Genomic DNA, 27,841 nt, shown 5'->3' with positions numbered 1-27,841 from the left:
TTTTAATCTGCTGGAACACTCAGATTTCAGAGCAAATCAAACTAAAATTACTAAGGCAGAAATTCCAACCTTGTACTTTTGTTGCATTCAGCCTCAGAAGACGGAAATAACGATAAAAGCTATCTTCAGTAAACCTAACCTTTAAAATCTGTGCACAGCTTGTCAGATTCAATCATCCATTTCTCTTTTCTGCTTCTCTTTCTTTTCTCCCTTTGTTTTCCACTTTTCAACTTTCAGATAAATATGGCCGCCTTTTCCTTCAACTTGCACATACACAGTCAGGACAAGCCGCAAACGCTACGCGCACACGTACACAGATACACTTTGTTACAGACGTAACCTTCAGTGTCTTTCTTAACAAAATGCTTTGAAATCTGAAATCCAATATCCTGCCTAAATTCAGCTTTTTCTTTCTTTTTTGGTCACCTTTTCTTTTCTCCTCTGTCATACATTTTCCCCATTTTCTTTGTCTCGCTGCAGAATAATTTCTTTCTGGGAGTTCCTGAAAATGGTTGTAATTTCCACGTCCTGTTTTGACAACTGCTACCCTCCCCCCCCTGCATGGTTTTGCTTTTTCTGCTTATATTCACTTTCTTATTTCTTTTGATTCCTCGCTCATTTTACATGCCCCCCATTCCTCCTCCTGTTCTATTCTCTGATTCATGCTGTCAGTGAGAGATAGAAAAAGATGCCGCTGTGTTTTTCTTCTCCACCCTTTGTTCTGTTTTTACTTTCTTACTTGTTTTTCTTCTCCTCCCTCGCACGTCCGTGTGCTCTCGTCGTAATCTCTCCTTCAGATGTTTTTTTTTCGCTCTGTCTTGTCTTCGTTGTGAATGTTGACTAGAGACAGACGTCGCACATGAAGGTCACATTGGGCTAAAGGAGAAGAAGAGGAGAGATGTAATGAGTGGCAGTGCTGAATGTTGGGGGTGGATATGTGAGACTGACAGGTCAGCTTTAATCATTTTAATGTCTCTGTCAGACAAGACCTGCTACTGCACATAATTAGAGGTCTCCACACACACACACACACACATTCAAAACTGTAAATATACTTCCTACCTGCACATCCACGTACATGAAACATGAAAATCCTGATCAAACAAATATGGGCCACTTGGTGGTTTTTGTGTGTGAAATTTGTGGTTTTGGAAACTGAAGTTTAGGCCTAGTTAGTTACCTACTCTTGAAGACAAGCTAACACAAGCGGAAACATGCTAGTAAACCACAACAGAGAGCCAGCATGGCAATGTAGTACATTTTACACACTATCCTTCGTAACCGTAACTTACTCTGTAACTTCCTGTAAGGGTTTTGTTTTAATCACCAGATTTAGGCTTCAAATATAGGACTTTTAAGACTGATAGTGACAACAGAGATGGGCAGTAACGTGTTACTTGTAATGTGTTACTGTAATCTGATTACTTTTTTCAGGTAACGAGTAAAGTAAGGGATTACTATTGCAAAAACGGTAATTAGATTACCGTTACCTTCCCGTAGGAACGCTGCGTTACTAGGTTACTAAAACCGTGATTTTTTTGCGAGAATGTCTCATGACAGTGACGTAAGCGACGTTGGTGAGAACAGCTGTGTGCAGATCAACAATGGATCATCAGTGTTGGGACTAACGCGTTATTAAGTAACGCGTTACAGTAACTACGTTATTATTGTGGTAACGAGCACGGTAACTAGTTATTATGCCAAAACCAGGAACGCGTTACTCGTTACTGGGATTTAGATAGGCTCGTTATTCGTTACTTCGTGTGGTGGCTATCGCGGAGCTTCCACAGATTCAGTAACATTAGCAAGTGGTGGAAGCCAGCAGGTGGATGAAGGAAAAGGGAGGCAAGAGGAGAGACCCGAAGCGGCCGCTGGTCCGAGAGTGTCAGGTGAACTGAACTTCAGGTAAGAAGTTATAACCTGCAGTCCATCTGGGTCAGATATGAACCAAGTTTAGGTGGAGTTTATTTTCGTTATGCTGACTTTTTCGTACTGCGTGCTAGCTAGCATGACGGAGTTTCTATACAGCTGGGTGGGTGCTATGATGTTACTGATGTTGAACTTTATTTTGTTCATAAGGTTAATTATTAGAGTTGCCAACCATCCCGTAAAAAACGGAATCGTCTCGTATTCAGAGAAAATATTACGCGTTTCGTATTGAGGTGAAAAGGAACACAGTTTGTCCTGTACTTCAGCTACAATGAAAAAGACACAAAGCTGGAGTTATTCTGTGTTTACGCTGCACAGCTGCCTCGTCTTCTCTCATCCTCTCACCCCCCCCTCTCCTGTTTCTACTTCAATCATGAAACTGATCAATGATCAGCTGATCGGCTTTTCTCTCTTGTTTATTTATCGCCCACTTTGCGCCAGAAAGAAGAAACCAGTGGATGTCGCGGTAAACAACAGCAGCACTTTTAAGCTTGATCAGCTGTTGTTAGAATTTATTTAATATTAATTAAGTATCAGCTGATGTTTGCTGGAGCCACAGCTGTAAACCTGCTGGTCATGATATCGGTTTGAATATGTGGTGAGAGGGAAACATGAAGATGAAACCAGGAGATGACAGCTGGTAACTGTGCAGGGGCGGGTCTAGCAAGGTATTGCCAGGGTTCCATGTAGGGCATTAAAAAGGAAAAGGGGGCACAAGGAAATACTTTTCTTATTCTCATTTAAAATGTCTCACTTTTAAAAAAATAATTATCTGAGTCTTACAACAAAGGATTGATAGATTGATACATATATACCATCAGAACAGTGTACATCACTGTCACAACAGTGTTTATTTTCATTCAAAGGCTTTATGATTTTTCCTATAATGGTGGGCCAGTCTCTAGTCAAAATGCCCGGGACGATTTTTTGTCCCAGTCCAGCCCTGTATGCAGCTCATCTGCAGTCTGGTGTTACCTACATCTTCCTATTCAGAAGGCAGAATTTCCGAGTTCTGAGTACAATCGAAAACACCAAGACTGCAGTTTTTGTGTTGGATGTAAAAAGCAGGCTAGGATAGAATCAGGTGTGGGATTTCTCTCGTGGAAATGTGCACATTATTTTTTCCTTTCTATTGGTAGGTGGCACAGTGCAAGCAAGCTAGAAGACTGGCAATCTTGCTGGGTATCCAGTTACGGAAGCAACACATTAACAAGAGAATTCTGAGTAAAACCAAAGTTACTTTCCCTAGTAACTAGTTACTCTGAAAGTAACAAGTAACTTGAAGTAACTGAGTTACTTTTGATAGAAGTAACTAGTAATATAACTAAGTTACTAATTTAAAGTAACTTACCCAACACTGTGGATCATATATCAAGTGCGGGAGAGAGTATGAGCGTGCAGCGTTTAAAGCGTGGAAGTACTGACCTTACTTTGAGTTTGATTCCATAAAAAGTGACAAAAACATTAGTGTCCGCTGTGCGTGGGAAGAAAACTTCTTTTTACAGCGAAAAAAACCTCTAAACTTCCAAGCAAGCACCGAGTAGCTACGACGTAATGGGAAACTCACAGAGAAACTCGCGGATTCTTCCACTGACTGCTGCGGCACACCTGCACCAGGGTAAACTTCTGCCTACCCCACTCCTGCTTTACAGGTGAAAATAGAGCAACAGGACCGCTAGTCTTTAATGTTATTTATTTTCTGCTGTGTTTTACTTGCGTCTATTTGAAAGAGTGAGTGTAAACACAAAAAATATATATATTTTATGTGCTGGAATGTGCAGAAAATAAGTTTAAATGTTAAACAAATTTCTTCCAGTCAGAGAATGTTGCATATAATTAAATTTTTGCTTGATGCATAAAGTTAAAAGATTTAAACTAACACAGCAAGTTTTAAAAAGAGACTTTTTCATTTGATTACAATTTGTATGATGGATTATGCAGAAAAAGTAGAATTGGGCTGAAAGATCTATCACTTTATCACCTATTCAGGTTGTAAATCGTGTTTTTAAAAAGTAACTAAGTAACTAAGTAATTAATTACTTTTGAAAATAAGTAATCAGTAAAGTAACAGGATTACTTTTTTGGGGAAGTAATCGGTAATTAGTTACTGATTACTTTTTTCAAGTAACTTGACCAACACTGAGTGACAATAATGTGATAACATTAATAATCAAAATATTCAATCTTAGGATATAATATCCAATATTTATTTTTCTTTCAGACATACACAACACTAACAGATTTTTCTGACGTGTGTATAGTTACTTATTTATTCATTGTTGTGTGGCATATGTTGCCACCAGGGAAGTTGCAGACTGCCCCCTGGTGGACAAAATATGCAACGTTGAATCTCACAACATAGTTGAAGGGTGTTTCTTCGATCTCTTCTGTACTTTTTAAATGTTTAATTATTTGGCACTTACAAGTGATGATACTGACAGATCAGCAAGTAACTAAAATGAGCCAATAATATCAGTCCACTGGTAAATTGGTTGGGCTCCACTGGCCACATCCTAAATAGGTAAATTTTCCAAAACAAATAAAGTCTTTTGCAGTTTTCTATTAAAAGATTTTACAAATGAATGTTCCAAACAAGCAAATATGCTACAAAAAGAGGCAAATGCTAACATCTCTAACTTTACCTGGGGTGTGCTAAGCAGTCATTATCACAAACATACCTACAGGTTTCACATACACAAATAAAAGAGATACTGATGCTGAAAGAGATACAGAGTAATAAATGACTTAACAGAAGCTGAGCCCAGACGTGAGCTCAAGACAGCTAGCTTTGCAAGAAACAGAATAAATTTGAGCAGTCTGCTTTACACTGTGCCACTGAATGCTCCTTCATATGAACAGTATGAAGTGAGTATGAAGATTAGGCTTGGAGCTAAGTTCCATGCACAGAGATAATTGCTTGACTCAATTTTACTGCAAGGTTTTTCTGGTTTTGATCACAAGATCTTAGACATGAAAAATAAAGCCACACACACACACACACACACACACACACACACACACACACACACACACACACACACACACACACACACACACCCCTGATCCCTCGGGGCTCACATTCACAGGTTCCCATAGTTCATAGTGCAGATCACATAACTGACTACAGCGCCTTCGCCAGTGCGTGCCGGGATTTGTGTGTGTGTGTGAGCAGAAGCTGAGATTCATGTCAACATCAATGGCTCACTAATCACAATGAGGGCGCCAAGGGCCAAGCAGATGCTGTCAGTAGCGTATGGGCCGGCTAGTGTTACAAAGAGGGAGCACACAAAGCCAAGGACCAAACCTCTGACACCATCATACTTCATTCCCTACTGCCAATAAACTAGAAACTGAAAACTCTGCTACACTCGATGAACACTGTGCTCCACTGTATCGACTGGAAAAGTTGTGATGTTCGTCAAACTTTATTGAACCAAACACACACACGCATACAAAAATTAAACCTTGGCATAACTCAAGTCAATCTGCGAGAAACTTTTTGGGATATTTATGAGAACATTGTGACAACCTTGAGACTGTGAATTCTCTTATGTAAAAGCAGAACTCTAAAACCTTTCATGACCAAAAAATCAACCGTGTTGTAATCTTCGTTCAAAGACATTTCTAAAGCTACCCAGTTGATTATTATACGTATAATAAGTAGGAGAATCTTCTTAAACCATAAAGATGAATGGAATCCTTCATGTTTTTTTTATTGGCCGGTGAAGATATGAAACCTGCTATTGACGTGACTTTGTAAAGGAGGAGAACACCCAAAGACAGGATGAAACTCTTCTGATGGTTTCAAGGAAGTAAAGAAGCAAGTTAGGTAAAAGTCTGAAACTCTGTTTGATGGCAGGTCCTTTAAAATCAAGTTAGGTTGATTGAATGTGCTGGAAAGCCAATTTAGACTTAATCGGAAACCTCACGCCACTGAGTAATCCGCCATATGAGCATTTCTGTGTGTATATGTGTGTCGACTGCTTCTGGTAGAGCATTTAACCCTCTGGTGAGCGCCTCCACCTGGGACTGAACCGACAGCATGTCTGTTGAAACCGTAACAGCAGCAGAATCACTTTAGCTGTTATTGGGGGGAGAAAAAATCTCCAAAATGAAATATAGCACTGCTACTAAGGTCACTGGCTCTGTTACCTACAGAGCAGGATGAATTCAAACCCATGCACACGTGATTATGTGACAGCACAGCAGCACGCTGTTCATCTCTGGTGTATTTTTCCTAAATAAGTAAGTCATCCAGACCTCAGCTTTCCACTGGCTTCATCCAGGAGAAAGCAGCAGCCAAATCCCTGCAAGTCCACACAGACATAAATGTGCAAAAACATCTACACATTAACTAAAGCACACACACACACATATGCACACGTGAGGCCAAAAACTAGGAGGAAGAGGAGTGGAGGAGGAGGTCTGGCTAAATAGCAGGATTTCAAGAACATCTGCACACGCATACACATGGACACACACCTCAAGCCGCTGGCTGCCTGTGTATTTGACAGGCAGCACAGTGAGTGGCTGTGTGGAAGCCAGCCAGCTGCTTGTGAATCAGCAATGACTAACAGTTTACACCTGCACTTTCTGAGCTAATCGCCTGCATGCTTATTGTAAATATACATACACTATGTACTTGTGCACATGTGGGTGGATGTATCGCGTCTGTGTGTGTGCCAGCACCTGTATCTGCGTTCACGTGTTTGCCTGCATGCCACCACAATGAGTTTCCCCCCATCAGGCTCGATTGTGACAGCCTGGGCCTCTAATTGCTTAGCTGCAAATTTGACATTGTCTAAGCTGGCAGCACCCTGATGAGTTGAATAAAAGTGGAGCGACGTCGTACCCGTCACTTCCCCCGATCGGCCTCGACAAGAGCACAACTCCGTGCTCCGTTTGATCGCCGCACAAGACAACGCAATGGGATGCTAATCACATGCAAAGGCCAGAGCTTTGAGCGTGTGCCAACGTCTGCCTTGTAAGAGCGCGCGTTCACGTTGGCGTGCCAGTAATGGCAGCTCTAATCAGTGGCAGGATTGGAAGAGGCATGTGGCAATAAAGCCCAACAAAACGCCTGCCATTCCCTATTAGATGCAAGCACTCTCCAAAAACCTGGCAGACGAAGGGCGTACACACGAGCGCGTGCACGCACATACATATCGGTGTTGGTGGACATCTGGCCAAGGTCAGAGCTAGATCTGAGCTGTGAACGCCTACTGCCAACCCCCTCGATCAGAAAAAAATATCCTTCGGGGGGAAAAAAACACACCACAAGCTTTGTCCTCCAGAATGATTTACACATAAACTCTGACCTCTCTAAGTGCAGCCCATTACTTGCGGGTTGTGATTTACAAGCTAAAACTAAAGATGGACGCAATTCGCCGAAGCCATTATCAGCGTCACTACACGGCGGTCAATTCATACAGAGATCTCTCGTGAGAGTCATTCCTCCATACTCAACTGAAGCATTGATTATTCAGAGTACCATAGAAATGACTGATACAGCAGACACTGCATTTATCTTCCCTGCGCTTCGTCCTTTATGTGAAATATTGCGTCTGCTCTGTCTTACTATTCCCGTTACAAGGTTTAACAGACACGTGGCTTTAAAGAATAATAATGGCATCTTTGGTGGCTAATGTAGCATTTTGAATTTGATATCAGTTTTGTAAGATGTATCTTATGGCTATAGAGATCGGTTATAAGCAATTATTAGAAACATTTTGTGGGTTCATAAAGTGTGAAAAATCCCTTTAGCTGGATCACGATGCCACTTACATTTACGTAAAGGTCATCAGAGACGAATACTTAATGGATTCCTAATGCTTTCAAAATACCAGGTAATCATAGTGTCTCAATGAAGCGACGACCTGGAGGGCTAAAAAATTAAGCCTATGTGGAGCTGCAGTTCCACTTAAGGCTGGTGCCAAAAACCAGTCAGTCCCCACAGATTCCCTTATTAAAATGCTTGATTTTACAGCAACAAAAGGCACATTTAAAGCCTTGTCTCCATGGTCACAACAACTCTTCGATGAGTAATTTTAGTATGTAATAACTCGCCCATTTGGATTTTGCTGAGGTTTAAAAATTAGGGTCATGATCGCTTTGACTGATAGGACTACCAAGGCCTCACTTCCTGTACTTTGACTTACTGATATGGACTTTTTGACTGTATTTGACTGTGTTGTTGGTGCCTGTTGTTGGTGATTAGTTGGTATGTATGTAAGCTCCAGTGGCGCAATCGGTCAGCGCGCGGTACTTATAAGACAGTAACCTGCAGAGAGATGCTGAGGTTGTGAGTTCGAGCCTCACCTGGAGCACAGGCGTATTTTAGCGGCAGGGATAGCTCAGTAGGTAGAATGGTGGCCCCATGATCGGAGGGTCGGGGGTTTGAATCCACTGAACACCTACCCTGAGGTACCCCTCAGCAAAGTACCGTCCCTACACACTGCTGCCCACTGCTTCGCCCCGTTTCTGTAAGGCTACGTTCACACTGCAGGTCTTAATGCTCAATTCCGATTTTTTGATCAAATCTGATTTTTTTGTCTGCTCGTTCACACTACAAATAAAATGCGACAGCAAACGCGCTCTAGTGTGAACCCTCAAAGCGGCCCGCATGCGCAAAAGAAGACGTCACACACAACGCGCTCTGTTTAGACCCAGACTAAACAGTATTGTTTGACTGATGGCCCTTAATATAAAGACTTCGGACTTTACGTTTCCCAATTTTTGCTTTAAGTTATTTTGTTATTTACATAATAATGTAAATAACCTAATAATGATCCTTATTGCTGTTTTAGAGGAGCGGTGCTTCAAAGGATAGTTGCAGATTTCTGTCAGAATCTGCAGATTATACAGTACAAATAAAATGTTCATGTTTCTCCAACGTTGTCTTCCCAACAGTTTCACCGGATGGCCAGGAAGCGTTCGCGATGTCTTCTCCGGCGCTGATAATTGGCGTCTGTCTTGTGTCAGTGACGTAAAAGACAGATTTAACGCGACTTGACCGTTCAAACAGCAGTCGCTTTCTGAAACATCAGATATGTATTGGATTCAGGACCACATACGAAAGTGACCCAGATCGGATTTGAAAATATTGGATTTGTGCCGTTCACACTGTCATACCATGATCGGATGTGAGTCGTCTAAAATAGGGTCTAAAAAGTCGTATTTGATGCGCTTTCGCCTGCAGTGTGAACGTAGCCTAAGTTGGCTACCATGTAATTCAATTATAGTTCATTTATATAGCTGCAAATGACAATGACAGTGCCAAATATTTTAAGGTACAGACCAAGAAAACAATGAAATGATCTCCTGTGAGCAAGCATGTGGTGACAGTGGGAAGGAAAAACTCCATTTTAACATGAAGAAACTTCTGGCAGAAGGATGCAGGGTGAGAAGCGTTCAGCATTCCTCACATACCGGTTAAAAAAACATGCAACAGATCGCTAAGCACTAGAAAGCAACAATAATTGAAATTTAAAGCATCTCATTTCTCTACAGTCTCAGAGATAAGAAATGGAAAACGACCGTGCCCATTGTTGTGGAAACCAAACCATATTTCTGCTATTTATATTTCATGACTGCTCTAACTTTTTGGAAAAAACAAAGCTCTGCCAGCTCTGAACTTTGTAACTGCAGCCCACAGCGCAGATGCTATCAAAGGCTTTCGCTCCGCAGTCGACCAGAACGCACCAGCCCGGTGCCCAAACGAGCGGCTCCGCCTCCTGTTGTCTCTGCATTGTGACACCCCCTCCCCACATTTGTTGGTGTTGACAGATAAAGTGACGGTAATTGTGATTTTCTTTTTCCAGTGAAGTGGGACCCTTCCACTATCATCCTCTCATTTCCTGTGTGAAGAGCGGCGTCTGCGTCGGTGCTTTTGGCAACTGATATCAGTTTGAACCGAGGAGCTGTGATTGTTATTCTCACTGTGCCAGAACCCACAAGAGCCACAGTGGACACAAAATACTGAGCAGCACCTGGTGTGCGAGCGAAACCGAAGAAGAGACACACTGAGAGAGAAAAATGCCCCCATTTGTCGATGTATTCCACAACGCAGCGCTTCGTATTCCCACACAAATAAAAGGGATGAACTCATCCTTTTCGGCAAAGGATTTCATTCACTGGAATTGGAATAACTGTATTTCTGGGAAAGCCCTTTAAAATGACTGGGGTGAGTGTGTTGGGTGAGAGATTTCTGAGTGCGAGCATGCATGTGTGTGTGTGTGTGTGAGACATCTGTTTACATAAGTGGGAGGATGTGATGGTAAAGCCCTGGCTTGGGCCCTGGCCTTTTCACGACAGGGCCCAAAGCAGAGAGGAGATTCATCCCAATATTTGTCTCACTAAGGAGTAAAGCCAAACAAATCCGTCCTGCTAAGGCGCCCTCTGATAAAACTTGCAACGTTCCATGCACAGCTTTTCCCTGGACCACTCTGACTCCAAGATCTCTGCTTTCCTCACTGCGCACAGTTTACGGGTGTCAAGTCGCAAGTCAACTTTTCCATCTTATTAAATGCTCTATCTGAATGGAAAAGCTAAAAAAAAAGAGCCATAATAGAAAAAACAGCAAGTAAAAAGGTTTCCTGAATACTGCCTCTTAAAAGTCACGTTTTCTTTAAATATCCCTAACTTGTCTTAAACGCTACGCTGCATTAATTCATATTTTAGAGCGTTATAACGTTTTAGCATCATTCAGCCATTTGCTTTGGTTTGACACTGTTTTGATTCATTCATACATTAGTAAGATTTTAGGAAAAAATGAAAGAGCTTTAATAAATCCAAATGTGCCCTTTCAGCACAGCAGGTATCTAGACACTTAGCAACTAATGGGGGGACATTGTGGAGCATTTAGCAGCTAAAAACCGCAGTGGAAGCTTTTTTTCATCAGTCCAATGTTGTTCCTACATGTCGTCTGAAGGTTTGGAAACGACTAAATTATATAATGATAAGAAGTCATGGCAGTCACTCAGTGACAGTAACAAGTCAGGTGTTTTGAATAGTTACGGTACCATGAGTACATTAATACTTTCATTTAAGTACTACTCAGTATGTGTCACGGTTAGTTGGAGCTGACTGTGCGAGAGTGTGAAACGGTTGATGGGGCGACCGTGGCGCAGGAGGTTGGGAAGGACATCTGTAACCAAAAGGTTGCCGATTCGGTCCCCGGGCTCTCTGTCCGCGTCGTTGTGTCCTTGGGCAAGACATTTTACCATACTGCCTACTGGTGTTGGCCAACCGTGATAACTATGATGACTAAGGCTACGTTCCCACTGCAGGCGAAAGCGCATCAAATCCGATTTTTTTGACCCTATGCGACCCATATCCGATCATGGTGTGACAGTGTGAACGGCACAAATCCGATATTTTCAAATCCGATCTGGGTCACTTTCATATGTGGTACTGAATCCGATACATATCCGATGTTTCAGAAAGCGACTGCTGTGTGAACAGTCATGTTGCATTAAATCCGTCTTTTACGTCACTGACACAAGACAGACGCCAATTATCAGCACCTGAGAAGACATCGTGAACGCTTCCTGGCCATCCCGTGTAGATGTCAGTGAAACCGTTGGGAAGACAACGTTGGAGAAACGTGAACATTTTATTTGTACTGTATAATCTGCAGATTCTGACAGAAATCTGCAACTATCCTTTGAAGCACCGCTCCTCTAAAACAGCAATAAGGATCATTATTAGGTTATTTACATTATTATGTAAATAACAAAATAACTTAAAGCAAAAATTGGGAAACGAAAAGTCCGAAGTCTTTATATTAAGGGCCATCAGTCAAACAATACTGTTTGCTCTGGGTCTACACAGCGTGTTGTTTGTGACGTCTTGTTTTGCGCATGCGGGCCGCTTTGAGCGTTCACACTAGAGCGCGTTTGCTGTCGCTTTTTGTTTGTAGTGTGAACGAGCAGACAAAAAAATCGGATCTGATCAAAAAATCGGAATTGAGCATTAAGACCTGCAGAGTGAACGTAGCCTAAGATGACTATGACTACTATGACAAGACGTGGAGGGAGGTAACACAGACGACCTGACGAAGACTGCAAGAAAGCACACAAACTAAATACACACAGAGGAGATTAGGGAAAGTGGGAACACATGGGGAAACAGCTGACACAAATGAACATCATGCTACGACAGGGAAAAGTAATACTAAGCACAAGGAACATGGAAACAAGCCTTTCAAAATAAAACGGGAAATATGGAGAGGCGCAGACCTGACAACATGAAACATGTGACAGACTAACACGGCGAACTCACGAGGAGCGCGAACACTGTAGAACATAGAGAGGGAAAAGGGAATTGGAGATGAAACATGGAGCACAAAGAGAGACTTCTAAATTAGAAGTTATAGTAGAAACGAAACTAGAATGAAACTCAACTGAACCCTAACTAATAATACCAACCCAAAAACGTAACATATAAACAGGACAAGACGCAGACATGACACGAACTTGATAACTGAACCACACAGACATGAAACATGACAGGTAGACACACGAACAAGGAGCTATAACTGAGCAACCTAGGAGCTAGCTGAACCAGAACATAAACAATGAAAAACCAAATACACTGAAACTCAAAACACTGAGTCACATGACCCAGGACCATGACAGTATGTGTACCCTATTGTGGCCAGTTTGCAAACTGCTGCAACAATCTGTGTGAGAACATTTTCATATGTACTACAATTTAAGGTAGTTGAAAATCTTCTTATGATAGTTGTAGCTTATGTAACATAGGTTACATAAGCTACAACTAAGCTACATAAGCTTCACTGTCACACATAGAGTGATTTTTACCATCTGTAAGTTAATAAACACGACAATTCCACACGTTACATGCCTGTATGTAACTTAACAAGTGAAGCCTGTGAGTCCATTGTTTACCTCAGCATGCCCGGTGTAAAGCATCCACACTGAGGTGACTTTTAGAGGCTATCCTCAACTTTCTGGCACCAAACTCTGCTGTTTTTCCTGCTGCCTCTGTTAGCCTTTGTTAGTGGTTGTTAGCCCCAATTAGTTACTGCTAACCTCTGTAAACTGCTGTTAGCCTCAGTTAGGTGCTATTTATGCTGCTTTCACTGAAACTTTCTTTAAAATGTCATTGCTTGACATTGTCAAACTTGGGCAATTAGTAAATAAAATCTCATATAATGTAAGAATGTCATCAAACTGTTTAGCGCAAGGATGCTGGGATTTTAAGAGCACTCGAGTCTAACGTTAGCTGTCATGAAGTGAGCTTCTAACCAGCTGTTGTTGTCATAGCTGTGCAGAAACGTGATCATTTGCTGACAGTATATATGGTGATATATAGTTTAAAAGATATTCATGACCTTTAAATCAAAACTAACTTTCAGTTTTAGACATATTTTAGTGTTTAGAGTAATCAGATTCCTCCTTTTGTGTTGCAGCTCTCAGTTCAGTGATGGCCTCCACTGTATGGAGCTTTTTGCTGGCTTGGTTTTGTTCCACTTGCCTCCTTAGTGAGAGAGGGGGGGTCACTGAGTAGCCTGAGGAGTATAAAAATGATTTCAATCATATGATCTGGCTTTTGCATTCACTGGATCCCTGTGTAATAAAACGGCCACATTTTGGAAAAACATGTTCTCCAAGGGGATCTAAGGGTGCCTCGTCCTAAAATGTGTTAATTTCTGGTTTGAAAACCTACATTTGTTTGAATGAGCCCAATTTACCAAGATTAATGCAAAGTAGTTTGGATAATTAATGAATAAATAAAAATAGGGGTTAGAAGGAGAAAACAGAAAAAATAAAGAGACTCTTTTTTTCTTGTTCTCGCTTTGATCCCATCATTTCCCTTTGTAGTCCTCTGCAATCATTAGATACCTACACACACACACTGCCTCCTCAGCTGTGGCTCATTTATGCAAAGTTTCACAACCTTTTACGTCAACATTTCGAGAAAAGCGTCTTTATAATCAGACATGCATGGGTGTCGATAAGAAGAGAGGCATCCATTAAAAGCAAAGTTTTATCCCCCCTATGTAATTTCACTGAGTTTATGTGCGCTTGAAACCTCGCTGGATGACTTAGTGTTATGTCTCAATGCCTGAATTACTGACGGGGACCTATTACGGGGGAGTACAGGGCAGAAGAACGGCGCCTGGCACTGAATAAGTAAACTGGGTAAACACGCAGTGGTCTTCAGCACACTCTGTGATTTTATAGACTCATTCAAGGTCAAAGCATGTGTGATTTTCCTTATTCTTCTCCTGTGGAATAACCGGAGGTAGGGATATCCTGTTTCATTAGCTTTCCTCTCACTGCTTCTGCCGCCGTCTGTCCAACAAAATGTAACTGGCTGCTGCAGCTGAAATAGCAAATAGCCGGGGCTGCCTACATGGGTGGAGGATTATTGACAGAGAGGAAGGTCAAAGAGTAATATATGTGAGCGAGGATCAATTCATGCATCTACTCATATGTGTGTGTCTATATGGTCCTACGTGCAGTGCATCCCACTGGATCTTATTTGTTTGTGCTTGCCTAATTTGTGCACATGTGCATACCTGCATGTGTAGTGTGTAGGTGGTAGTAAAAGCGTGAGCTCAGAGCATTATCTCATTTGGTGGCTCTCCCGGGCTGCAGGACAACGCCGTCCCTAATGGCCCCAGTGTTCATTGTGGCAGGGCAGACAGAGGGCAAAATGAGCTCCGCCATCTCCCTCCTTGGTAACCGCATTGCCCCAAAGGACCCACTGCTTGCCAGGCTGTCCCACTCAAGCGCCGGCTTCAGCCCTATGGGAGAGTCACATGGGCTGGCTCGACAGCTAAACAAATTAGATCACCCTCAACCACTGAAAACACCAACTCAACCTAACCTGACTTCATACATTTCTTAGAGTTCTGTATTAATCTTTAATGGTATCTTAAACTGATCATAAAGGAACCAATTTTGTCATTTACCTTGAGTAAAAGTTTCTTTTGAGCAGTTTACAACTGCTCCTGCAGTGCAGCCGTACGTTAGTCCCACGCCACACTTGGTTTGAATCCTGTCCAAACGAAGCAGCCACAACACATCCACACAGGAAGACACAATCAACTAGAACGGTGCATCCCCCCGCAAGGCCAGTGCCCAATTTTGCAATTTTAAAGATAGAGATCCAGACTAACATTTACAAAGTTCTTCCTTCTTCCATTCTGCAATTCCAAGTTTTGCTCAGCTTGGCAGGCCCTGCAGACAAACTAAAATAAATGCGTTGAACGCATGCCTGGGAATGCTCAGTGGGAGTCATTCTGTTACCTTAAAAAGATATCATAAAACTAAAAGACGTGCAGAGGATGTTTCGCACTTTCTGCAGTGGTCTCTGTTTAAAAGTTTTTGACTGCTTGTTGGAGCCAATTAGGTCAGACGGCAGCAGTTGTACACACTTCTGTATCACTGTGTGGATGCTGGAGCTAAACCTGGAGGGGACTGTCAGAAAACATCAAGAAAGCTAAAGATAGGAATGGAGACAGGTTTAGCTGACAGATAAAACTCTGAACCCCCCCCCCCCCCCCCCCCCCCACCGAAATACAGTGTTCAACAGAACGCAACAGAAACACTGTCAAAAGCCAACAGGCTTTACATTGAGACTATTTCATTGCTAGAAAGTAGTTAGGACTAAGAAATATCCAAAATAACAGGCACAATGACTCTAGTCAGAACGGTCTGTTGCAACCAGAGAGACGTGCTTTTGCAATTTGAGTGAACTGAACCTTAACTGACTTACGGAGCTCGATTTACAGAGTGATTTCAGCCAGGAATGCCCCGCACTTTGAAGGAAGTTACTCATCCTTCTATTCTTTCGAGGACATCTGTTCTTCCTTGCACACACAGCAGGTGACTGACGTCTGCACGCGCGCGCACACGCAGAGAACTCAACCTGTTAGCCCGACATAATGAAGCACGTAATCACATCCACGGACGCTGAGACACAAAGGAGTCATATCAAGAAGGATTATCCCTGTTACGCCCACCCACACACAGACACCCACACACAGACGTACACAGATGAGCCAGCATGCACGCTAAAGATGGCAAAGACGCATTACGAGTCCAAATAAGCAGAGTGCAACCACCGCGGGATCACAAAGAGGAGGGAGAAAGCTGGCACGAGAAGGTGCAGAAACACATACGTAAACACATGAATCCTTTTTTTTCTCCCCTCAAAATAATAATTATTTTAAGAGTCACAAAGAAAGAGGAACGAAAGAAAAGAAAAAACACACACACACCCTCTGTGCAGCACAGGCTGAGGTCATCTTTATTAATAAACCCTCTGACAACAAACACACTCACATCAAGGCCTTCGCCCTCCCTCCATCCTTACTCCATGCTCCCTCCCTTCCTTAGCTCCTTGAGAAATGGCAATTGCCAGACTGGCTCAGTGGGAGGGTGTCTGTAACCACACACGCATGCACACACACTCAACACACACACACACACACACGCACACACACTGCAGGATGGCCTAGAGGCAGCATGTCAGTGATCTGTCAGGGGGTAACAGTGCGGAGCAGGTGTGTGTGTGTTTGTGTGTATATGTTTTGGGGAGGAAGCAACTACAGAGAGGAAGACCAAACAGACAGGAAGTTTAGCCTTACACACACACACACAAACACACACATAAGAAACATGCCCCGGCTCATTTGTTCCCCCTGACAGGAGAGGAGAGGGATGGTTCTCTGCAAGACGTGCCTGAGGGAGGAGGAGCAGCCCAGTGTCACTCCAGTCTTGCATTTGGGTGCTTGTTGAGTATTTCCTTGACACCACAATGGTACCCTTTTAGCATTCTACTTCCACATGTAGGGTTAAAATTGTAGAAAAGGTGTATTCTAGACCATACCCTTAACTTTTCCTAACCCTGACCAAGTGCTTTTGTTCCCTAAAACTCCTATCCTGATGCCAACGAGCCATGGGCTCTGATAAAACTGCGATATTTCACGTAGCTTGGAGGGAAGGAGGGAAGCAGGTGAACAAAGCCAAGAATATGTTTTCTACGCGTATGTATCTGCTTATCCCCGTCTTTGTGTGTAATGTTGCTCTGTGAGAGTCCTGTGCTCTGCGGGGCTCTTGATGGGAGAATAAAGGCTGCAACTCTGAGCATAAAAATTCTGGGTAATAGCATCAAAGCAGGTGTATATCTGTTGTTTGTTAGCAGGAATTCAAAGCAGGAGCAAGCGTGCTGCTGCAGGAACACGTGAAAGCACGAAATACAGTCAAGACAGGTTTCCCATTCTTAGTTGTTACAAGGCCATGAGGGATGTCAGTTCCTTGTATCGGCTCTGTGGTCTCAGCAGGTAGGACCACACCTTGCACAGGATACTTCTTGAAGGGTGGCAACCATTGCAGCTCATAATCACATCCCTGAGCCGGCTCATCTAGAAGCTTTAAATCCAAAGAAGCAGTAGTTAAATTAGTTGGGCTCAAATTTTTTGAACTATCCAACTGCAGATCAAAATTTGTAACTTTTATATAAACAGAATCGAGCTCACTTCCCTTAGAAATTCATATTCAATAACTTTCTGTTGTCTATTTGCAGAATGCCGGTGAGCGTAGGTGAAGTCTGAAACATTTATTCACTCACATTGAGATTTTACTCAATTTACTGGAGTGCTCTGTGACCCTGGGTTATAGACTGTATACAAAAGATGGTTTAAAAAAGGTCTAATTACACAGAAATCTTGGGTAAACGTCTGTGCACTTCCTGATACGTTTATGGTTTCATTCTCTACTTTTTTGATGTAATTCATGTTATTTTGTGAATTATCATTATAAAGATTATGATGATTTGTCTGTCTGAGCTTCACAATGGCCTTCATTAACCAAAACACTATGTGATGGTAGATGCATCCATCGTTTATACGTCATGTAGAGGCCTACTCTGCAACAGCAGGGATCTTGTTTGGCATGGAGCGCTGAGGCCACTCTAAACATAGCGCACATGGATGCTTGTTTGATGGCTTTCTATCCACAGTTGTGGTCACAGTTTGGGGTGTGACGGTTCTGAGATCAAGTCGTGGTTCTGTCTTCTCCGGGTACAACACACTAGGAAATGTTATTGAGCTCTCGGCATTAGCAAAGCCCCTTTAAGACATGCACTGCGTTCCATTAAACTGACAGCATATGAAGATGTCAGCTGCATCTAAATGCAGCCTTACTAGTTTGACCCGAGTTATGTGCAATCTGTTCCAGCACTGTAGCTAAGTGAAGGAATGCTAATGATATGTTTGCTTTGTGGGGAAACTGTCTGTTTTGCCCATTTTTGTCAAAATAAAAGCAGATTTTATGTTGGTGTAAACAGCTTGTGTGTATATATATGGCTGTAATAACACGTTAATTAGCCATGTAATCAGTTTCAACTAATAGGCACGTGGAGGTGTTCTGTGAGGTAAATGACTGGTTGTAATGCTTGGTAGTCTAGTGACAACTTTACTCTGTAAATGTGAACTGTATATACAAACAAATACTGTTTTTTTTGTTGTCCACGATGCAATTATGAACAAGTGATGATGCCTGTGGTAAAAAGACCCCCCACCCCTCCACTAAAATAATGACTGTGCTCGTTCCAGAACATCTTTCACAAGGAGTGACTTACATAACAGAGTGTTTACTACAGCGAAGCTCAGGAAAAACAAACGCATGAAAGCTTTATGAACTGGGTATATGTTTATTCACTGGTGAGCTGTATCATTTTGCAAGAGTGGAAAAAAACGTTACAAGATGTACACTCTGTGACAAGATAAATTATAAGTCACACTAGATCGCTAAGGGAGCTTGGGAACGGAGCATGTGACACATTTCAACCTCAGCAGATCGTCTTGCTCTGTAAATTCAGAACAGCTGGCAAATTTCACCATTCGCTCTGGTTAGGCTGCATTTAACGTTCGGTTCAAAAGCAATTTCTTTTTCCACCTCAGCAAAGCTGTTTTATGGTATTTGTGCTTCTTTTGGATGCAACGGAGTGGAGACATGGCAAAGACAGGGAGGGTACAAACACGAATGCTGCCAGCTGGTCCAAAGCAAGCTGAGCTGTTGGTATGAGTTACATCGCTCAACCCTTTTAAAAGCACAGAGACGTCTGCGTTTCTACAACGAGGGCTCACTTTCTGGTGCGTTCTCAGAGGATAAAGTAGTTGATGCTGTTGAGGGAGGCTTGTAGGTGTATCGTGCTAAACAACATTCACATTCACAGTCGCTAAACAGTAAACAACTGCAGGCCCAGACACCGTGACCAACGAGGATTATATGACCTCGTCATGAGATCACAGAGCCCGGAGCCGATTGCTCGATGTGCTTTAAACTGTCAGGAGCAGGGGGAGTCGAGATGAAACTCTCCACCCAAACCCTTGACTCACTCACATTTGATCCATTTAGAATGTGAACCTAACCGGAATCAATGGTGCGGTAATGGAGAGCGAGAAACTGTGTTAAAATGTAATGCAACCTGTTAAATGCTTGCCGTTCGATGCTGAATGCTGAATGCATTGCCTGTACCACTGTAAGATTAAATCTCTTCAGTTGAGTAGGGTAAGGGAAAGGAAGACAACGTTTGATTTGAATTCGTAAATTTGGATGTTTATTGTGTTAGTCGGTACTTTTGCCAGATAATTGTGGTTCATGGATTTTTGAGTTAGACTACAAAAGAACAACCAGGATTCAATTTGTTCTCATCAACTTTGAGACGCGGCCTTTAGATGTGTGATAAGGACAGATCATACAAACCACATTTTTTAAGGTGGGTTTGCAATACCTTATGGGAAGTTTGACTATAGGGTTTTACCGCATACAGCACAACACCACGTTTTGGAGGCTCAACATATTCTTGCTGTTGCCGCATTCATTTTTCTGGAGTCAGGAATGGCCGTTTTGGGATGCGAGGGTGGAGCTAGCTAATTTGGTTAGCACCAAGTGAGGCCTACTAATAGCAACTGGCTAGTGCTTCTTACCTAGCCTAGCAATCAAAGCAGCTTTGCACTTAACTTTAAATCTCAGGCCTCGGTCACAAAAGCCTAAAAGCCTGGTCAGTTTTTATCTTGCAACCACTGGTAGCCATGAAAAATTGATCTGCAAAATTGCCCCAATGGTGGTTTTGGCTTTCGTAACTGAGTCCCTCTCATGACTTGAGTCAGTGGCGCCACTGACTAACCAATTGGTAGCATGAAGTCTGCTGATGACACATTTTTGGATCGCCTATAAGTAAATGGCCTGTATTTGTATAGCGCTTTACTTAGTCCCTATGGACCCAAAAGCGCTTTACACTACATTCAGTCATCCACATTTTCACACACACATTCACACACTGAAGTAGGTACCAAAAAAGTACCTGGTACCAGATACTACAACCTAACGGAATACCCTGGAAACTGAGTCAAACACTCTGGAAACACTTACCACACACTCTCTATTTAAGAGTGAAACTGTTGAAAAGTGTAACACAATCCCAGAGACTGTTTGCTTTTGCTGTATAGTTGGGAATTTATAGAAACTGACTCACTTTGGAGCCAGCTTCGTGTGGCCACTTGAGGAACTGCAGTTTTGGGCAACAGTGGAGGCTGCAGCTTGGGTTTAACAGGCTGACAGCCTAGAAGCTGGAGAAAATAGATCATTACTTCACCTACATCACAATAACAGATGAGGCTCAATAAAATCGTCTTCATCTAATTCTAACCCAGACATAAAGTTCAGGATCTAGAACCTGTAATTTATTCATGCAAACTGTCATCTCATGCGGCTTTGTCACTGGGGCTCTTTTTCAACTTTCCATCAACTGTCACAAATTGCAGACCATTTTGAATAATATCAACATAAACAAACCTTTATGCGGAGAAATGTGAAGCTCATTGGTAGCCTGACACACGCTGTCAGCCCTCGAATGAAAGGCTCAGCAGTCAATTTAAGATGGGGGGAAAAAATGTTCTCAGTCTGCAATGGAAGCCACATCTCCACACAACCAACGCCAGTGTCGGGCAGCATGTTGAGACAGACTGGCAACATGTAAATACAAACTGGCCTGCTTAAAAGGATGCGTCAAATTTAAGAGAAATCTGTCATTCTTTTTTTATGATAATTTAGGCCCATGCTGAGAAATTCAAAAGCACTGTCTGCATTCTCCTCATTTAAAGCATGAAGGCCACTGAGGTAAATAGTTGCAACAGTAAAATCTAAACAACAAACCACAGCACTTCAATCAACTGTTCTTACAAAATAAACACAGATTACAAAATTACTAGAAAGTACAGTTCAGCAAGCCCCCGAAAAAAAGCATTCACTGGTGCTTCAAGTCAAGGCAAGAGACGAGAACTAGGCCATTTTATTGCTGCAATGGAAAAACAAAAGCGGCAGGGTGTCTGGGTGGCAAACAGGGAGTGGAGAAAATGACAGCAGTATAAAAAAAATCAAATAAAGACTAACAATAAATGAAGTGCAGACGAGGACTGTGGTCACCAAGCAGAAGTCAGAGACTTTCTGGCCACAACAATCACACATTCTGCCACTCCATTTTTTATCTGCCGTATTCGTTGCTTTCCTATTTTTGTCTCCATCACTCTATCACACTTTTTCTGACTGTCTTTCATCATCTCAGACACTTCTCAGGCTCCTGTTCTCCCTCTATAACTTTTCTTCATTTCAACCTCCATTGTCTCTTTTTCCTCCCTCTCCCATATTCTGACTTTCTCTCAGCCTCCTCTTTTCCAATCTATTTAGCTGCCTGCCACTGCATCTCTGTCTCTGTTGGGCCACTTTTCTTTGAAGTCACAATTCCACACTCTGGGAAACACAGTTATTTGCATTCTTGCCAGAATCTTGAGATTGATACCGCTCTCATGTCTGCATGCTAAATACGAAGCTAAAGCCAGACGACAAGCTAGGTAAACTTAACATAAAGATGGAAAATAAGGAAACACTTGGCTCTGCTTTAAAGGTAAAAAAACAAAAGACAAAACACATATACTGGTTGATCAGTCCACCTACCTCTAAACATCTGTAATTAGCAGTGTTCATGTTTGTGCAATTAAACCACAGGGTGTGCCTGACATTTCTTTTAGATGGATGTTTTTTAATTTTGTGAAGAGTAAGAGTCGTAATTAAAAAATGATGAGCCATGTCAAAGTAAAAATGGTTCAACATTTTTGTTTATTGTTTTCCCAAACTAAAAAGTACAAATTTGTTTAGCTAATTTTTCAGCCATTGTAGATGTGTTTTTTTATTCAGTATGCTAAGCTAGGCTAAAGGCTACATGCTAAACAAATTTGTACTTTTTAGTACAATATATACAATATATATATATATATATATATATATATATATATATATACAATATATACAATATATATTAGTACAAACTAATATATATTACCAGCATATCTTCTTTACTCTAAAATCTTTTTCTCTTGGTGGATAAAAAATGATCAAGAAGTACTTCTTGGTTTGTAAAATAACTGCTAGCTAAAACTAGCTAATTTTTCAGCCATTGTAGATGTGGGCCCTTTCTCAATTCTCAAGTACGCAAGTACGTACTCGCGTTCTTGACGAGTACGTACTCGAACGTACGGGAGTACGGACTCGCCGGGAACGCGAGCACGGACTCGCGATTTGTACAATTGGTACACCAGCGTACTTGATGATGTCACAGGTCCGGAGTTTTTACTGCCGTCCCCTCTTAATTTAACTGTGAGTAATATGTTATGAAGCTTAACTTAAATCACAGCCAAACCGGTTTACTCAGGAACAAATAAAACACTGAAATAAACCAAACATTTACATTTAGAAGTGATCTAAGTGACTTACATATCATGTTTAACCTCAGTAGTGAAATTTCTATTAATAAAAATAGTGTACATGTACATACGTGTACATACCTTAATAAAAACAAGCAGGTGAGATGTTAGAACGCTTTTATTTTTATTTTAGTGGACACTCAATACAATAGACAGCTACTGGGGTTTGGGGTTTGTTTAACCTGAGTAGCGAAAAGACCGCGGGGGGGTTGAAAACGTTGTGCCGAGAGTCCGCTGTTCTTGCCGGCTGTAATAATCCTCAACATCGCTGTCTGCTATGGAGCTGGCGGGTCACAGACGTCTCCGAAAACGTCGGAGCTCGTTTGGAAATATATGATATCTTGATAAATCGAGCAGATATTTGAAGTTTACACAACTCCATTCTCGCTTGAAAAGAACTTAAAAGTTTATTTTGTGACCCAGAAAGAGTGATATTTAAAAGTTTTTAGCCCCGCTCGTCCGCCATTGCCACGTTTGAGTTTTGGACGAATTGCATTCTGGGATATTTAGCTGTACCAAGTCCACACAAGTCACCACCGATGCATGCTCGATAAAACGGGCAGAGCGAGAACACATCCGGGACTTTTTCGCGTTCTCGGCTTGATGCGTACTTCGAATTGGAACAGTACTTGGTCTCCAACTGATGACGTATCACAAGTACACGAGAACGCAAGTACGCACAAGTACGCATATTGAGAAAGGCCCGTGTTTTTTTATTCAGTATGCTAAGCTAGGCTAAAGGCTACATGCTAGTTTTAGCTAGCAGTTATTTTACAAACCGAGAAGTACTTCTTGATCATTTTTTATTCACCAAGAGAAAAAGATTTTAGAGTAAAGATATGCTGGTAATATATATTAGTTTGTATCTTACTAAAAAAACATTAAGCTTCAGTTTTACAAGCTTCAGAAAAGATCACACCTCTGACTTCCAACACATTCTTAGTTATCATAAGAATGGCAACCTTTGCATATGCTTGTACTTGAGTTGGATTTATTTAGTTAGGGTGTGTTTCTAAAACCACAGTAATGTCTCTATATTGACTTTACAGGAAAGGATTTAATTCCTGTAATTTTTTTAAAGAACTGATGAATAGCATTATTTAATGATTGAATGAAAAGCTTTATTAAAATGATTTATGTTCAGTTCACTCTTTATTTGAATGTTCATCTTTCAACAAACAAACTCAGCATTAACTTGCATTAAGCAACACGAGTACATACTTAGCATATCAATACACACTGCACATAAAGGTTCTTAACCACTATTATTCACCTCATGTTTGCACACGTGTTGTTCACACCAACACAAATGTGCTCTGAGTAAGAAGAATTTAAAGAAATGCCCAGTTAAATGACACTAACAAAACTAGGCTAACATATGGCTATGACATAATGATCAGTCATGAGGGGAAAATGGTATTCCCCAGTGTATTCCCCTCACTGAGTGTGAGGGATTTCTGGAGGTTACAGTTGCTAGCATGTAACTGGTTGCATAGATCTGCACAGTCCTGTACTGAAAACCATCTTGCTATTGCTTTGGACCCTAGCAGGTTGCCACAGTTTACAGTAGATTGTATGTCAGATGCTGGATTCTTTGTAAAAATTTGGAAACTACTTGCCAATAAATAGTAAAACTGCAACAAGTGCATCACAAATTGGAAACAAAGAATGTCTACCTTCAAAGTAAAAGTAGTATCTTACCACAGAAGCCAACACATTTCAAAAGCCACGACTTTTACTTTGAAGGGGAGATTTCTCTGTTTCCAGGTTGTCTCCAGTTTTTTTCCCAGTTGCACTAAAGCTTGGAGAGTAAATATTGATTATTGCAGGCAAGTCAATCTGCTGGTGTCCACTGTTAAGTAGGTTTTTGGTGCAGCAACCAGCAACCTCCAGCAACATCTCACCAACCGCTTGGATTGGCGTATGGTTGGCGGGTTGGTTTTTGAATGGGTTTCCTTTGGTTGCCTGAGTTTGCCAGGTGATTGCTGATTGGTGTCTAGGCCTGTGTGCCTGAGGCCATTCCAGAAGCTAGTAATTTAACCTGACTTTGTCTTTTTAATTAAGCTTCTGAGCTGTTGCACTGAACTTTAATATTGCCTATTTGGTCTATTGACGCCTGGTGCTGTGAGCTGTTGTGGTGATTCCTTTTGCATCATGATTTTTCTGTTAGTTATATAAAAATTATCTTTTAACTATCAAAAGCTAATTTTATCATTTACTAGTGAAGTGCTTGTTTCATGACTGAATGCAGACTATTCACATAAAATAAATGATAAAGAACCAAACAATTCCTTCTGCAAGACGAATCGATTGGTTCCAGCTGCTGGTACTGCAAAATGCAGCAAACACGCTCACCTACTCACAGTGACAGCGATACACCCTGATGTCTTTGTAGTCTGGTATCAACACTAAGGTGCACTTTCCCAGGTGTTTGAGTTTCTGAGTCAAAGGTATTTCACAGTGAATGAAACAGCCCACAAAAGAATGCTTCAAAAAGCCTTCATACTAATTACAAACTGCCTATTTGTGATGGGTTTTTTAAAGTGTGGGAAGTGTGGCACATTATGACAGAACAAGAATATGTGAGATCAGTGTGATGAGTGCGTGTGAACGTGTTGGAATGCTGCAACCCATGTTATCAAAGATTTAACAATGGATGCCACCAGCCCCCCGTGTGCATGTGTGAGCATGTGCCCACATCTTAATCTCACTCAGACAAACCCAGCAGAGATTGTAGTAAATGTTGTTAATAAAGTCTAGCAGGAGATCTGTCTATCATGTAACTGTGCTAACACATACACAAATACAGACACATGATGTGGAAATAGCGCTAGTATAATTATTAATAATAATAATAATAATAAATAGTAACACTAAAATTACAGCCTTTACGCACATACACAGGATCAGAGACAAACATCCACACATCCACTCACAAAGAGACAAAGATGCACACTCACATATATTCAGACACAAAGACCCACATGCAGACAAGCTGACAAAAACATTACCAGAAATACACACAGACACGCACACACTGCGACAGACGGTGTGGGTTTGACAGCAAGCAGCAGATCCACCACTGCCACTGTGATGCACAAAGCAACCCCACTGATCAGCGGCACAATCCCCATGCGCTGCCAGCGCAGTGGCAACACGCTGCGACGGTGAACGCACCTTTGTGTGCGCCGCATAATACGGCAGGCGTACAATGCTGCAGCAGCTCGTGGACAAAGCATTCGAGCGCGTCCGCCCAGCTGCGCATGACAAAAGTCAGAAACACACAGAGCACCGTGACGGCCCTCGCACAGGTTGTCGTTCATGAAAAAGTGTGAACGAATGCAAAGGCGCTCACGTTAAAAGGGGCTCATAAGCAGTTCCTGCTCATGAGTAACTAGAGGGCCGCAGCCATGAGTAAAATGGGTGTAGCATTAATTCTGAATCTGGTTTTGGTGAAGAATTTGCAGAACAGATTGATCAGAAGTAGACTTTTCTGAGTCACTGCGATGAGGCTGTTGACCAGCCTTGTGAGTCTGTCATGTGTCATGCCATAGTCCCGATGACACCTACTGCAGCAGGAAAGACGCTTTTCAGTACTTGAGCTTGTGCTCATATGGATGCAGCCAGACCAATAAGCAAAGGGAACCACTGGGCTTTTATGGTAAGGTCCTCAATGTATGATTGAGAACCAAGAGTACAACTGAAGCTCTTATATATAATTCATAGGCTATAGCCAGCACCTGAGGATAGCATAAACACATGTGAAAGACAAGGAGAATCTGCCTTACCTAACGGCCAAACCACAGCAATTCACACATGCTGTCAATTAATTTGAAAAACAAATTGTAAAGAAACTAAACTAAACACACATGTGAGGCCTACAGAAACACAAATTATAGTTTTTGCACTTTCAGATGGAGGTTTAGATATCTATTACGGCAGCTTCTCCAACAAAGGCACCGAGAAAAATACAGACACACGCTCAGCAAAACCCACAACCCCACCCCTCCTTTACCCAGCTAAGCATCGGGGACACACTCTGACACACTCAGCCGAAACCACACAGAGACCCGCCGCGCAGACAGACACGTCAGTGCACGCACACACAGACAGACACAGCAGCTAACTTCATTTCAAAATCAATTAATTAAAAAGCACAGTCCTCTCCCACAGGGAGTGAAAGACAAATTTGAGGATTTTAATCCTGGTACACAAATCAGAGCTGTTCGGCCACAGAGATATGAGAGGACAGGATGGATAGAGGGATGGACTGTCAATGAATTTTAAGCAGGGAAGCCCATTTAAAATGGTCACATCTATCTATCTATCTATCTATCTATCTATCTATCTATCTATCTATCGAGAATCAGCAGAGAAAGCAAGCAAGACAGAGGCAGAGTAAGCCTGCTGTAAGTGCCTGTTGTTGGGGTTCATCAGCACCCCTCTTCACTCCCTCGCCGTCTCTTTGCATTAGCTTTAAGGCTTTTTTGAAACAGACATTATTGATTTTTTGAAGTGTTGAATCAGAGGGCTGCCGCGTTTATCTGTGTGCGCGCCTCTGCGTGATTTGTGTGTGCGTGAGAGGGTGCGTGTGCACCCTGGCTGGTCTAACCTCAGGCAAAAAAATCATAATAAAGAGTTAGCCGTTCTCTCCTCCCTGGCGTTCCTAAAAAAGACTTTGCCTAATAGGTACGGGAAAGAAAAGAAAATAACACTGGAAGATAAACTGAGCATGCAAAAAGTGCGCGAGCAAATGTGCACATTTGGCAGTTAACGTGCGAATGTGCTGGCGAAGGTGAGATTGTGAGCAAGTGAGAGAAAACATCTGGCCTTGGGTACTCGACGGACTGTTTGAAGGAGAGCTGAAAGCATAAGTTGTGGAGGAAGTATTCACCTTCTACCCTCAAATAAAAGTAGCAAGTAATAACTATCAGAATAGATTTCCTTTAAGGTTTATCTTGGTAAACATCGTATGCAAGACTACCAGGATGTGTGTCTGCAATGCGCCTCAAGGAGGAAACACAAAATTAGGAAGAGGCTCGCTTGATTTTGATAATGTTACTGTTGAAGCCTCGTGTAATGTTCAGATAACAAACTGCTTCTAATTTTCCA

The 27,841-nt window shown here is 41.9% G+C and overlaps 1 protein-coding gene and 1 non-coding gene across 3 annotated transcripts in view; one reads left to right on the top strand and one right to left on the bottom strand.

Moving 5' to 3' along the window:
* Positions 1-27,841, bottom strand: part of sema4c (sema domain, immunoglobulin domain (Ig), transmembrane domain (TM) and short cytoplasmic domain, (semaphorin) 4C) — a 113,011-nt gene that overhangs the window by 70,767 nt on the left and 14,403 nt on the right. Inside the window, exon 2 of one of the 2 annotated variants that reach the window (XM_006797471.2) lies at positions 740-876. The exons of the other annotated variant lie outside the window; for it this stretch is intronic. The gene's annotated coding sequence lies outside the window, so the exon portion shown is untranslated. The remainder of the gene's footprint in view (positions 1-739; positions 877-27,841) is intronic. 2 annotated transcript variants of the gene reach the window in all.
* On the top strand, positions 8,162-8,255 carry trnai-uau (transfer RNA isoleucine (anticodon UAU)). Its single transcript has 2 exons — positions 8,162-8,199; positions 8,220-8,255. It is a non-coding gene; the product is annotated as a tRNA-Ile (tRNA).

The sequence above is a fragment of the Neolamprologus brichardi genome, chromosome 12, assembly GCF_056152115.1.
Source record: "Neolamprologus brichardi isolate AB-2024 chromosome 12, ASM5615211v1, whole genome shotgun sequence".
NCBI lineage: Eukaryota > Metazoa > Chordata > Actinopteri > Cichliformes > Cichlidae > Neolamprologus > Neolamprologus brichardi.
This window is presented reverse-complemented; position numbering and strand designations above follow the sequence as displayed.